The sequence below is a fragment of the Lepisosteus platostomus genome, chromosome 5 (genome assembly GCF_059453375.1).
Source record: "Lepisosteus platostomus isolate fLepPlt1 chromosome 5, fLepPlt1.hap1, whole genome shotgun sequence".
Lineage (NCBI taxonomy): Eukaryota > Metazoa > Chordata > Actinopteri > Semionotiformes > Lepisosteidae > Lepisosteus > Lepisosteus platostomus.
Genome location: NC_142615.1, coordinates 60,372,353 through 60,386,213, shown reverse-complemented (window position 1 = coordinate 60,386,213; position 13,861 = coordinate 60,372,353). Strand labels below are relative to the sequence as shown.

At 39.9% G+C, this 13,861-nt stretch overlaps 5 non-coding genes across 5 annotated transcripts; 3 read left to right on the top strand and 2 right to left on the bottom strand.

The window, feature by feature from the left end:
- Positions 1–432: 432 nt before the first annotated feature.
- trnan-guu (transfer RNA asparagine (anticodon GUU)) lies at positions 433–506 on the bottom strand. The gene has a single exon. It is a non-coding gene; the product is annotated as a tRNA-Asn (tRNA).
- A 1,573-nt stretch (positions 507–2,079) lies between these two features.
- On the bottom strand, positions 2,080–2,151 carry trnaw-cca (transfer RNA tryptophan (anticodon CCA)). The gene has a single exon. It is a non-coding gene; the product is annotated as a tRNA-Trp (tRNA).
- Positions 2,152–8,889: 6,738 nt separating this feature from the next.
- On the top strand, positions 8,890–8,961 carry trnaw-cca (transfer RNA tryptophan (anticodon CCA)). The gene has a single exon. It is a non-coding gene; the product is annotated as a tRNA-Trp (tRNA).
- Positions 8,962–10,568: 1,607 nt separating this feature from the next.
- Positions 10,569–10,642, top strand: trnan-guu (transfer RNA asparagine (anticodon GUU)). The gene has a single exon. It is a non-coding gene; the product is annotated as a tRNA-Asn (tRNA).
- A 1,431-nt stretch (positions 10,643–12,073) lies between these two features.
- Positions 12,074–12,145, top strand: trnaw-cca (transfer RNA tryptophan (anticodon CCA)). Its single transcript has one exon. It is a non-coding gene; the product is annotated as a tRNA-Trp (tRNA).
- Positions 12,146–13,861: the final 1,716 nt, after the last annotated feature.

Below are 13,861 nucleotides of genomic sequence, written 5' to 3'. Positions count from 1 at the left end.
ATCCTAACCTTGTTTTTACTATACCTTCTGACCTTTCCCTTTCACCCCTTTGCATCCTCGGCTAACTTATTTTAAAATTACAATAGACTGTATAGTATTTATGTTTAAAATTAAGGTAAATATGTCAAAATATCAAAATCCAACTGCACAGTGCTATCGTAACAATGCTTGTCAAGTTCTCAAACAAACCTGCATTGTATTTTTAAAATATTTCAGCAGAGGATTCAACTGGAGTATAAATGAAGATTCAACGATAGTTTTTTTTGAGTGAATATGGTTTTCTGGGGAGTTGCAATGTTGGGCATTATTGGACATTTCCCGGTGACCCTGACACGTGTTAAACACTCGCATTTCCTGCAAATATTAAAATGGTTATGGTTTCGCCGAGAAATCCAATTGATTTCGGACAACATTTACATTGCAGAAGAATCCCATCGCTGGGTGGACTCGAACCACCAACCTTTCAGTTAACAGCCGAACGCGCTAACCGATTGCGCCACAGAGACTGACTGGCGGGTTCGTCTATCGAATCACAAGTTTTCGGTTAAAAAATAATAATCTTACCGTTTATTTTGCCAGCCGGTAATATTTCTTCTGCACTGGTAACCAAGAATTGAATTTCATTTTTCGCAAGCTGTGTGAATTTCATCAAAAACGGAAAAAAAGTTTTCCAGAAAGAAAATGAACACCTGCATTTAACGAAATTAAGCCCTTTGTGATTGCCCGAAATGATACGTTCTGTACTACAAGATAGGAAGAAAGACACGGCTGGGATTTGAATCTCGATTCTTTTGGTTAATAGAGAAGCGCTTTATCCAACTAGGCTACGGTGACAGGACAACCATCACCTTTTACAGCCACTTGGACACACCGCTCTGAGACATCTGCGTTCAGTAAGCGCTGAACCTGCGCTCAGAGCAAATTGCCTCTTTTACATAGCAGCCCCGACACTGAGAAACGAAGAGAACTGGCTTTTATCTGGCATTTTCATGTCCAATGCGTTTGACATCTCCCAAGGGCGACAGAGTTCTTTTGCGACACTATTTCTTCTTCTTTTTTTATTTCTGTACGCTTTGATAAAAAACGAGAAATCGTGCAAGGGAAAAATGTCTTTTTTTTTCATAGAGAAAACGTGCACCAGGAAATGTTGTGTTGAGAAGAAATGATTTAACATGATACGTGACCTAATTTATCAGAGCAATTGCTCACCCAGCAAGGTCTGGAGAGGTTGGGGAGTCTGGTGGATGTGATAATTATACGGTGTTGTGGAAGAAAACAGTCTTTCTTTGAATTCTCAGTCAATCGGAATTTCAGTGCGAAACATAAACCCCTTGTCTGATTTAAAGAGATTATATTTTAAAACTCATAAAAAATCAGAAAACACATGTTTCTCACTTTGAAATTTTAGACGGAGCGGTGCATTACTAGTAGAGGCGCTGAGCACACTATGGGGAAATTCAAGTCATGTGAAATGCCAGCGGTTTAATAAACAACGCGTCTGATTTCGGATCATAAGATTATAGGTTCGACTTCTACCTGGCTCGTGTAAATTTTATTATAGCTCCTCAGTAATAGATGTATATTATGTAATGAACCGCACCTGAAAGCAAACGTTGGGTCTGTTTCCTTTGTTTTCCAGCATGAAATAGCAAATCGTTACAAAAAGCACCTGCTAATGTCCAATAGCGGTTTTTTTTTTCAAATTACATTTTCAGGCTTCAGACACTTTTTAATAAAACAAAAGTGTCCGGAAACTCATTAACTTTCAGGTTTGCTTGAACCTGTATTAAAAAAAAAAGTTATCTGAAACTTCTGTGATTCCATTATCTGATGTAGCTGTCGCTAAAGTTGGACGTGATGTTAAGCAGATGTGAACTGTGCCTTTTCTCTTAAAAAAAAACAAAGTTCTTTTTTTCCTCCTCACTCCAATGCTGGAGACTGTAAGCCTGTGTGAGCTCCACACTGCGTGTCCTGTACTGCTCTATTTTGTTTAGATTATCTATGTGGTGTACAGATAGAACTCAACTGCATGATGTGAATTCCATGTTCAGGACCAGCAGAACCTGAAAAAGTAACAGCTGACCTCGACGTGATTTGAACACGCAGCCTTCTGAGCTGGAGTCAGACGCGCTACCGTTGCGCCACGAAGTCACGGCTGTCCATACCTTTGAATTCCCCAAAGGAGACAAATCAGCTTCACAAAAAAAAAAAATCTCCTATGAAGAGCGCAGCTCTTCCAAAGAGAGTCTCTTCTTCCCAGACCACATTTTATTCTTCCTGCGCAGCTCTTGTGCAGGTGTTGTTCTCAATTACAGATCCAGGAACACTGATTGTTTTTTCTATTTTTTTAAATTAAGTACCCCAAGGTGCAACGGTAGCACGTCTGACTCTAAATCCCCAAGTTCATTTTCAAAGTATATCGGAGTCAACTGATACTGATCAGGTTCTGCTGCTACTGAACCCGCAGTCTTCACCTTAAAGTTCAATTCCCCAAGCTTTTTGACCTTATATGTCCATCCCGTCTCGTCAAAACTCGTATTTTCACAGGGTACCCTTCATAAATCGCAGTATAGAATGAAAAAACTCCAGTAGATCTCGGCCGCTGTTGGTGATTTTCCTTTAAAAATAAATGAATCTCTGGAAATTTTACGGAGTATCACTTTCACTGAGACCGAGAAGTGTTAAGCTGTACATGCGTCTTTGTGGTTTGGTTGTTAACCAAAAGGGTGGTGGTTTGAGCCCTTCCAGGGACGATATGAGCCTTTTAATGTACACACCCTCCTCACTTCATTTCTCCACGTCCGGTCTTGTACCGCTAACAAATACAGAGCCCGTAGGAGGCAGTAAGCTCGCATATATAGCTCTCTGTGTATATAATGAAGAAGCAGAGGTTAGTTTCTCATCTGCGCGTTACAGAGCCTTACGCAACTCGTAGTGTACCACGGGGCATCAATCATTCCAGGCGGAAATGGACTCCTTTTTGTTTCTCGAGGGATCATATTAAACATTTCATTAGTATCGAGAGGAGGATCACCATGAAACACAAAAACAAACAGTTTCATTCTGTCTTTTTTAGAAAGTAGCGTTTGTGCTGCATTAATTATATTTTCGTGGAAATATAGAAGTTGTAAATGTTAAAATTTATATTTGAATCGAAATGTGGTTTTGAGTTAAATTTTAGCCGGATCATGTGATTAGTTTGTTTGTCATTATTATATATATTGCCATGTTACTAGAATTTGTAACTGAAGTTTACTAGTTGTGTTTTTATGATGATTAGCCATTTGTTGATTACAATATTGTATATAATGTATAATTTGAACTACATATTTTTCAGGTGTGAATAATTGTATATTTTAAGAATACATTTCTAAAACAAATCATTGGCTTTATTTACTAGTTTCTACACCTATAAAATATTTATTTGATGTATAATAGGCCTTTAACTATATATGTATATTAGTCCTCTAAATTTATCCGTATAATATAACTCCAGCCATTTATGTATAATAAACATATAATCATAGATGTCTAATTGACGTATAACGATATATGTATATTTGAATTTCATTCTAGACCAGTTACAGAGCACATTTATACGTCTAAAGTATGCGTTTAATAGCCATATATTCTACATCTTTTGTCCACTGGGATGTGCCGATTTTAATTTAACAAAGCTAGATACACATTTTCTAATGCAGCCTTCATTACAAGACAGTTTGTTTCTCGAAAGCGTGTTATGTAAAAAAGAGAAAAACGAAAATATATAGATGACAATCTTTCAAAGCTGAAGATTTTACTTTTGAAAAATTGACATTTTATGTATGCAGATGCATTCGCTGGTTCTAGAACTTTGCTGTGCTTCCTGAATCATTTTCAGCGTTATAAAGTGGGTGTAGAGGGAGCGATCTCTTTGTAGAGCAGTTGACAGGCTGGAGATGTTCAGACTACTCTCGTTATTTCTCAAATGCTTACATCATTTTTCTTTCACGCTAGGACGCGAGTGTGTACATGGGCTTGGTTTTCGTTTCACTGATTCTCATTGAAGATTTGGGAATTAACGACGAAAGATTCAGTTTGGCAGAAGGTTTGGTTCACAACGATCTTGAAGACACGCCATGTAAGGCAGCGTGTGATGATTTGTACTATAAAAGACCAAGTGCTCAAAGTGACGTCTGCGTTTACCATTTAGACTTTTCCATCTCGGGCACACTTTTAGAAAGCAAAGATAGAGTAGTTGTGTTGAATCACACTAAGACATCTGTTAGCAGAGTGGTGCAGCGGAACCGTGCTGGGCCCTTAATCCAGAAATCGACTGATTGAAACCATCCTCAGCTATGTACATTTTATGCACGATTGATAAGCACACCATCAGTTTAATGAAGTACATTAAAACTGATTTTTCTCTCGTGTGTGTGCAAGCTTCACACTTACAGTACTCTTTAATCTTTACCAATAGCAGATGCCCAAATGTATCTTTGGTTGTTCTGAGATCCTTGATAGTTTCCTCAAATCCTTCAAATGAACATCCATATCAAAGCAATTATGTTTAATTTTATTACAATTAAGGTACATATACAAAATATCAACACACAATTGTATAATGCTCATTTAATAATGATTGTCAAGGATTGTCAAGTTCTCCAACAAATCTGTGTTCTAATTTTAAAATATTTTTGCTAAGGATACAACGGGTGTATAAATGAATTCTCCTGACAGCCAGTTGAAGATAAAATTCCACACGTGAAAATGGTTTTCTTGGACATTGACAGGTACTTAATTGTTTACTTGTAGTTCCACACGAGTAAAATCCATATTTCCTGCAAATTTCAGGAGGGCTTGCGAAGAAATCCCATCAAGTTTTAGCAGAGGTTATGGTTACAGCGGAACAGTCTGAAGCTTGTCCCTTAGTGGGTTTGAACCACCAGCCCTTCATTTAATAGCTGCATAGAGACACACTCCCGTTGCTTTTTGCCATTCACACGTTTGTAATTAAAGAATTATAAAATACTGACATTTTCCTGCCAGCCGGCAGTATATCTTCTGCACTGACCATGAATAACCAATAACTTTATTTCATCTTTCGCAGTCTGTAATCCACAGAAAAGGAAGTGAATACTTGTATTAAGCTAAATTAAGATGACGGAGATGCACTGCCGTTGTTTTTCTCCACTTTTCGTTAAAAGGAGAAAAATCACTGATATTTTCTTGCGGTATTTCTTCTGTCCTGATTAGCAAGACTTATATTTTATCTTTCAGAAGTTGTATGAATTTCTTGAAGTTCAGAAACAACTTGTTCCACAAAGGAAATGAACACTTGGTTCAAAGTAAATCAAGACATATGTATCTCTCACCGCGTGTGCTCTTATCTGTCCATCTCTCTACTTTTCTCTCACTCTGACAGTCTGTGCAGAGTTTCTGAAGGGGATGTAACACCACTTGGCAAAGAGAAAAATTATCAGAGGCAGAATAATAAATCATTATTCTCTTCTCAGTCTGATTCACAGCTCAGAGACAATCGGACAGAAGCTCCATACTTCTTTTTATCCGTCAATCCAGAACCAGAGGACGTTCAGACAATCCTGGAACAGCCTGGACTCAGGTCACATCTCCCCATTTTCTCCTTCCTCACAGCCACTTAGAGACAGAGAAGAGCTCCTGGTTCTCCTCTCTGTGAACTGGGCTCAAGACTCACTGATCTGTCAGCTGTGGACTCTGTTCCAGGTCAGAAGCAAGAAGCTTCTATTAACCCTTTCCAGGACCTCCAGCCCTTCAGTATTACTTTCTTTACTGTATGTCAATCTCCAAACATGTTTTATAAATGTTTTCTAACACACGTGAGTGTGGAATTATCTTTTAATGTAATAAACACAAGTAGTGACACTCTGGTCAGTACACTGTATATTGATTATTAGTAGCCGATGGGCCAATGACCGTGTCTACAGTAGTGACCAGTTGACCAGTCTGTAGCTCTCAGCAGTGGGACTCAGATCACACAGAAGAAGACCTGTCTGTGTGTGATTCCACACCAGCCCAGGGAATCACCAGCTCTCATATGTCTCTCACAGGTGTCTCACAGTCTTATAAATTTACAATTAGATGAATTATTGTAACAGTTATACATTTAATTTAAATAATCAGACTACCTATGGAACTGAGAGCAGGCTGGAAATAAAACCAGGATACACATTTTAACCTCCAGGATCAGGTTCCTGATCCTCCTGGCTTCTATACTCTGATGATTCGTTTAAAACATTTAAATGCACTTATTACAGGGACTTGTACTCGTTCTCTACTGCTCCACACAGGTACGCCTTGTAACACATTCATCTGCGAAGTAAACTATTTTTTTTCCTGTTTAATGAATTTCATTCCTTGGTTTGTCACTCTCCTTTTACAATTGTTATGATTTGCTTCTCTTCACAGCCCGGTGTATTCTTTTTTGGGGGGGATGTTATATCTGTAAGAAAAGCCCCCCAGGCTCCGGACAGGAGTCTCCTCCAGCGGAGACGCGCTCTGCTCTGTTAGAAAGAGCGCTGTAATGTCACAGACACCAGCCTGAGCACCTGGATCAGAGAGCAAGACCGCGGGAGGGTGCGCACGGAGGAGAGTTATTGATCATTTATCTATCGAAAACCAATTAATTCAATTGAAAAACCGTAGAATAAACGATTAACTTCACCGATTGGTGAGTACTGGTTCTTTTTCTGTTTTTGATCCTGTTTTAAATATCTAGAAAACAGTCAATAAAGACTGTATCGATCAATTACCACAGTGCGTTTAGTGTAAAAAATGTTCAAACCGAAATTAAACAATGATTATTCTTATTATTATTTAGGTAACTGTATCCTAGAGCTAAAAAAATATATTCCAAGTTGATAAATGTATGTACAGTGCCTTGCGAAAGTATTCGGCCCCCTTGAACTTTTCAACCTTTTGCCACATTTCAGGCTTCAAACATAAAGATATAAATTTTTTATTTTATGTGAAGAATCACCAACAAGTGGGACACAATTGTGAAGTGGAACGAAATCTATTGGATTTTTGAAACTTTTTTAACTAATAAAAAAATGAAAAGTGGGGCGTGCAAAATTATTCGGCCCCTTTACTTTCAGTGCAGCAAACTCACTCCAGAAGTTCAGCGAGGATCTCTGAATGATCCAATGTTGTCCTAAATGACTGATGGTGATAAATAGAATCCACCTGTGTGTAATCAAGTCTCTGTATAAATGCACCTGCTCTGTGATAGTCTCAAGGTTCTGTTGAAAGCGCAGAGAGCATCATGAAGACCAAGGAACACACCAGGCAGGTCCGTAATACTGTTGTGGAGAAGTTTAAAGCCGGATTTGGATACAAAAAGATTTCCCAAGCTTCAAACATCCCAAGGAGCACTGTGCAAGCGATCATCTTGAAATGGAAGGAGTATCAGACCACTGCAAATCTACCAAGACCTGGCCGTCCCTCTAAACTTTCAGCTCAGACAAGGAGAAGACTGATCAGAGATGCAGCCAAGAGGCCCATGATCACTCTGGATGAACTGCAGAGAACTACAGCTGAGGTGGGAGAGTCTGTCCATAGGACAACAATCAGTCTTACACTGCACAAATCTGGCCTTTATGGAAGAGTGGCAAGAAGAAAGCCATTTCTCAAAGATATCCATAAAAAGTCTCGTCTAAAGTTTGCCACAAGCCACCTGGGAGACACCCCAAACATGTGGAAGAAGGTGCTCTGGTCAGATGAAACCAAAATCGAACTTTTTGGCCACAATGCAAAACGATATGTTTGGCGTAAAAGCAACACAGCTCATCACCCTCAACACACCATCCCCACTGTCAAACATGGTGGTGGCAGCATCATGGTTTGGGCCTGCTTTTCTTCAGCAGGGACAGGGAAGATGGTTAAAATTGAGGGGAAGATGGATGAAAACCTGTTGGAGTCTGCAAAAGACCTGAAACTGGGACGGAGATTTATCTTCCAACAAGACAATGATCCCAAACATACAGCAAAATCTACAAAGGAATGGTTCACAAATAAACGTATCCAGGTGTTTGAATGGCCAAGTCAAAGTCCAGACCTGAATCCAATCGAGAATCTGTGGAAAGAGCTGAAAACTGCTGTTCACAAACGCTCTCCATCCAACCTCACTGAGCTCGAGCTGTTTTGCAAGGAAGAATGGGCAAGAATTTCAGTCTCTCGATGTGCAAAACTGATAGAGACATACCCCAAGCGACTTGCAGCTGTAATCGCAGCAAAAGGTGGCTCTACAAAGTATTAACGCAAGGGGGCCGAATAATTTTGCACGCCCCACTTTTCATTTTTTTATTAGTTAAAAAAGTTTCAAAAATCCAATAGATTTCGTTCCACTTCACAATTGTGTCCCACTTGTTGGTGATTCTTCACATAAAATAAAAAATTTATATCTTTATGTTTGAAGCCTGAAATGTGGCAAAAGGTTGAAAAGTTCAAGGGGGCCGAATACTTTCGCAAGGCACTGTAAGTAACAGTTTACATGTATTTTTTCCCGTGTTTATAAATCATAAGTATGGTAACCACGGGGACAGGCGCCACGTCACTGTGCGCGTCTAGGTGTATCTCGTTCATCACAAAGAGCGATGTAACGTCATGGGTAGCAACAAATACTAATACTAGTGTATTCATATCAATATTAATGAGAGTACAACTGGTTGTTTTAATGCTAGTGTTCATGTGAGTATTAATGATGATAGCGCTACTGATAGTTTTAGTTTTAATGTTAATATTCATGTAAATATTATTTATAATTATAGTGTTACTGTTAGAGAATTAACAGTAGTATTATTAGTTTTAATACTAGTTATTCTAGCATTACTGTTATTCTCTTTGGGGGAATTAAAAGAACTTGTCACGAGTGACCGCGTGGCGCAACGGTAGCGCGTCTGACTCCAGATCAGAAGGTTGTGTGTTCAAATCACATCGAGGTCAGCTGGTGTGTTTGCAGGTGCTGCTGGTGCTGAACCTGGAAATTATACCATGCAGTCAGGTTTTCTCTGTACACCACATAGGTAATCTGAATGAAATAACAGTGCAGTACAGAACACCCAGATAGGAGCTTATGCAGCAGGTCATCTTGAACACGACAAGAGAAAAGGTACACTGCACATCTGTGAAACATCACGTCTGGCTTTAGAGACAGTAACATCAGAGAATGGAAGTTTCAGACTGCTTTTTTGTTACAGGTTCAAGCAAACCTGAAAGTTAGGGAGTGTTTGGTCACTTTTGTATGACAAAGTGTCTGAAGCCTGTAATTATAATTTGCCCTTTTTTAATTGTGGTTGAAATCCACTCCCATGTACCAGGACCTTACAGTATATTCATGTTTACTTAAATGACTAACTTTTGGACTATTGGACATTAGTTGGTGTTTTTTTTTTGTAACGATTTGCTATTTCATGCAGGAAAGAAAGGAACCCAGACCCAACGTTTGCTTTCAGGTGCGGTTCATTTACATAACAGACATCTATTTCTGAGGAGCCTGATTTGAATCACAAAACCCCGGTAGAAGTCGAATCGACAATCTTATAAACCGAAATCAGACGCGTTATCCATTAAACCACTAGCCCATCACGTAAATTAATTACACCATGGTGAGTTCAGTTCCGCTACTAGTAATACCCCACCCCCATCTTAAATTTCTAAGTGAGAAACGTGTTTTCTACATTTTTTTTTAGTTTTAAAAAATCATCACTTTTAAGCAGACAAAGCCTTTATGTGTCGCTCTGAATTTCTAATTGATTTAGAATTCCAAGACAAAAGCGTTTCGTTCCACAACGGCGTGAAATGATCACGTCTTTCACTCTACTTCTCTCTAGTGGTAAAGCAGATCTTGCTTGGTGAGCATTTGCTCCGGTAAATTAGGTCACTTTTCATGTTAACTCACTTCTTCTAAACACAACATTTCCCGGTGCATGTTTTCTCCATGAAAAAAGACATTTTCCCTTACATGATTTCTCGTTTGTTTCATCAAAGTGTACAGAAAGAAGAAAGAAAGGAAAAGTGTCGTTAATGAACTCTGTCCTCCTTGGGAGATGTCAAGCGCATTGGACATGAAAAGTGCCCAATAAAAGCCATTTCTCTTCATTTCTCTTACGGTCAGGACTCCTGTTCCGTGTAAAGGAGGCAGTTTGCTCAGCCAGCAGACTCAGGGCTTACTGAATGCAGATGGCTCAGAGCGGTGTGTCCAAGCGGCTATAAAAGAGGAGAATTCTGCCGGCACCGTAGCTGAGTTGGTTTAAGTACCTGTCTCGTTGACTGGAGATCCTAGCTCCACATCCCAGCTGTGCCTTTCTTCCTGTCTTTTTGTGCAGAAACTACCATCTTGGACAACCGCATAGGGCTTGATTTAGTTTAAAGCATGAATGTATTTCCTTTCTGCAACAACTTGTTTTTCAAGAAATTCATACAGCTTGTGAAAAATGAAATGTAATTCTTTGCTATCAGAGCAGTAGGAATATTGCCAACTGGCAAGAAAATGCAAGCAATGTTTATTTTTTGACCGGAAAGGTGCGAATGGAGAAAAGCTTCTCTCATCAGTCTCTGTGGCGCAATTGGCGAGCGCGTTCGGCTGTTAACTGAAAGGTTGGTGGTTTAAACCCACCCAGGGACGATCTTCTTATTATTGTCAATGTAAACACTGTCTCCGCTAAAGCTGAAACCTTAACCCTCTTTATATTTGCAGAAAATGCGAGTCTTTTGCCCGTGTCCAACAACAACACTTGAGACCGGGGAAGTCCAATAGTGATCAACACCGCAACTCCCCAGAAATCCATATTCACTCTTGGAAAAGTATCTTTGAATGGCTTGCAGGAGATATCATTTATACTCCTGTTGCGTCCTCTGCTAAAAGAGTTTAGAAATACAACGCAGATTTGTTTGAGAATTTGACAAGCACTGTTACAGTACGTTAGCACTGTGAAGTTGGATGTTGATATTTTGATATATTTACCTTAATTGTAACATAAATGTAAACATACATGCTGTACAATCTATGCTGTACAATCAAACACAGGTATATTTTGAGTCTCATGCTGATCGTCCTGTGGATCCAAAAGAAAATTTTAAAGCTGATACATTTTCGATTGGAATTTGCATCTAGCTACAACGTCCCTGGAAAAGAGATTTTATGAGTTGTGTGCAATCGGTATCTTTTACTTAATGTATGGTAGTGGAAATAGTTTTAAAAATGTTTTCTAAAGAAGATTGTATTGCCAGGACCTGCCTTTAGCGCTCAGTAGCGATGACGCTGTTGATATAGATGGAGAAGAAATGTAAGATGAATTGATGATCTAAGCTAAAATAGCCCTAACACGCCTCCTGTAACAGTGTTTGTATTCATAGCAAGAAATATTATTTTTCAAACCCGAACGTTGCTTTTGCATTAAGTGTTATGAAACCATTAGCGGTTTCAGTAGCTTCTGAAGAGCGCACTTTTCCAAACTGAAGCCTATAAGAACATTATTCAAGACACACCATGGCCCAGAATCGTGCATCGGGACAAAGATTAACATCCATTGAAAGTACTCCCAAATAAAAGATTTGACCGAAAAATTAAAAGAGTAGGCAAGTATTAAAACAAAACCATAACTTCTTGACTTCCAATCTCTTTCCTGGTTCAGGCCATGTAAAATGACATATTCAGTGGACTCATGCCGAGGTTGTGAGTTTAAGCCTCACCTGGAGCAGCCTGGTTTTCTGTCTTGACAGGTAAACAGTTTTTTGTGTTATTTGCTAAATGGAGAGAGGATTCTGTGTTAATTGTGCTCCTCCTGGGAGAGGTCAAGATGAGAAGTTCACCAGGCTGGTGGTAAATATCCTGTCCAGGAATATCGGGGCTGTAGGGGGTCAGATCTATAGATGTAGTAAACACATTAGTGGAGACAGTGTGTCTGCTCTCCGTGAGAGAGCCGGGCGGGAGGAATAATCTGTGGTCTGGGATGAAGAGACCCTCGTTGGAAGAGCGGCGCTCCTCACAGGAGAGAATGTTTTTCAGGGACGCTGATATTTCTCTTTGGGTGAATTAAAAGCACATGTCGCAAGTGACCTCGTGGCGCAACGGTAGCGCGTCTGACTCCAGATCAGAAGGTCGCGTGTTCAAATCATGTCGAGGTCAGCTGATGTGTTTGCAGGTGCTGCTGGTGCTGAACCTGGAATTCACACCATGCAGTCGGGTTTTAGCTGTACACCACCTAGGTAATCTGAACAGTACAGAACACCCAGTCAGGAGCTTATGCAGCATTTCATCTTGAACACGACAAGAGAAAAGGCACACTGCACATCCGCGAAACATCACGTCCGACTTTAGAGACAGTGACATCAGAGAATGGAAGTTTCAAACCGCTTTTCTGTTACAGGTTCAAGCAAACCTGAAAGTTAGGGAGTGTTTGGTCACTTTTGTATGAAAAAGTGTCTGAAGCCTGTAATTATAATTTGCCCTTCTTTTAATTGTGGTTGAAATCCACTCCCATGTACCAAGACCTTACAGTATATTCATGTTTACTTAAATGACTAACTATTGGACTATTGGACATTAGTTGGTGTTTTTTTTTTTGTAATGATTTGCTATTTCATGCAGGAAAGAAAGGAACCCAGACCCAACGTTTGCTTTCAGGTGGGGTTCATTTACATAACAGACATCTATTTCTGAGGAGCCTGATTTGAATCACACAACCCCGGTAGAAGTCGAATCGACAATCTTATAAACCGAAATCAGACGCGTTATCCATTAAACCACTAGCCCGTCACGTAAATTAATTGCACCATGGTGAGTTCAGTGCCGTTACTAGTAATACCCTACCCCCATCTTAAATTTCTAAGTGAGAAACGTGTTTTCTACATTTTTTTTAGTTTTAAAAAATCATCACTTTTAAGCAGACAAAGCCTTTATGTGTCGCTCTGAATTTCTAATTGATTTAGAATTCCAAGACAAAAGCGTCTTTCACTCTAGTTCTCTCTAGTAGTAAAGCAGATCTTGCTTGGTGAGCATTTGCTCTGGTAAATTAGGTCACTTTTCATGTTAACTCACTTCTTCTAAACACAACATTTCCCGGTGCATGTTTTCTCCATGAAAAAAGACATTTTCCCTTACATGATTTCTCGTTTTGTTTCATCAAAGTGTACAGAAAGAAGAAAGAAAGGAAAAGTGTCGTTAATGAACTCTGTCCCCCTTGGGAGATGTCAAGTGCATTGGACATGAAAAGTGCCCAATAAAAGCCATTTCTCTTCATTTCTCTTACGGTCAGGGCTCCTGTTCCGTGTAAAGGAGGCAGCTTGCTCAGCCGGCGGACTCAGTGCTTACTAAACGCAGGTGTCTCAGAGCGGTGTGTCCAAGTGGCAGTAAAAGAAGAGAGTTCTGCCGGTGTCGTGGCTTAGATGGTTAAAGCGCCTCTTTAGTAAACAGGAGATCCTGGGTTTAAATCCCAGCGGTGCCTTTCTTCCTGTCTTCTTGCATCGTTTACTGTTATAGACAACATGCTTCTGCATTAAGTTTAATTGTTGTCACGACCACCAGGCAGTCAAGACCAAAGCGTAAGCGAGCTAATCAGCCCCAGCAGCGGGTGATTATTAACAAACACCGCCGTACGAGTTAAACCACCTGCGCACACTCACTGTGCGGTGCGCACTGCTATTTAAACCATCTTCACCTGCTTCCCTCTGCTCGGTATTGAGTCTACTCCTTGAGAGCTCTACCTGGCGTTTTTCCCCGTACCTCGTTTATTCTGGATTTTGGATTCCCCTTCTGCCTTTTCGACTTTGCACCTCGCCTCTCGCCTCGGACTGTCTGCTACCGGAGAACTTCCTGGATTACGACTTGCCTTTCGCCTTTTGA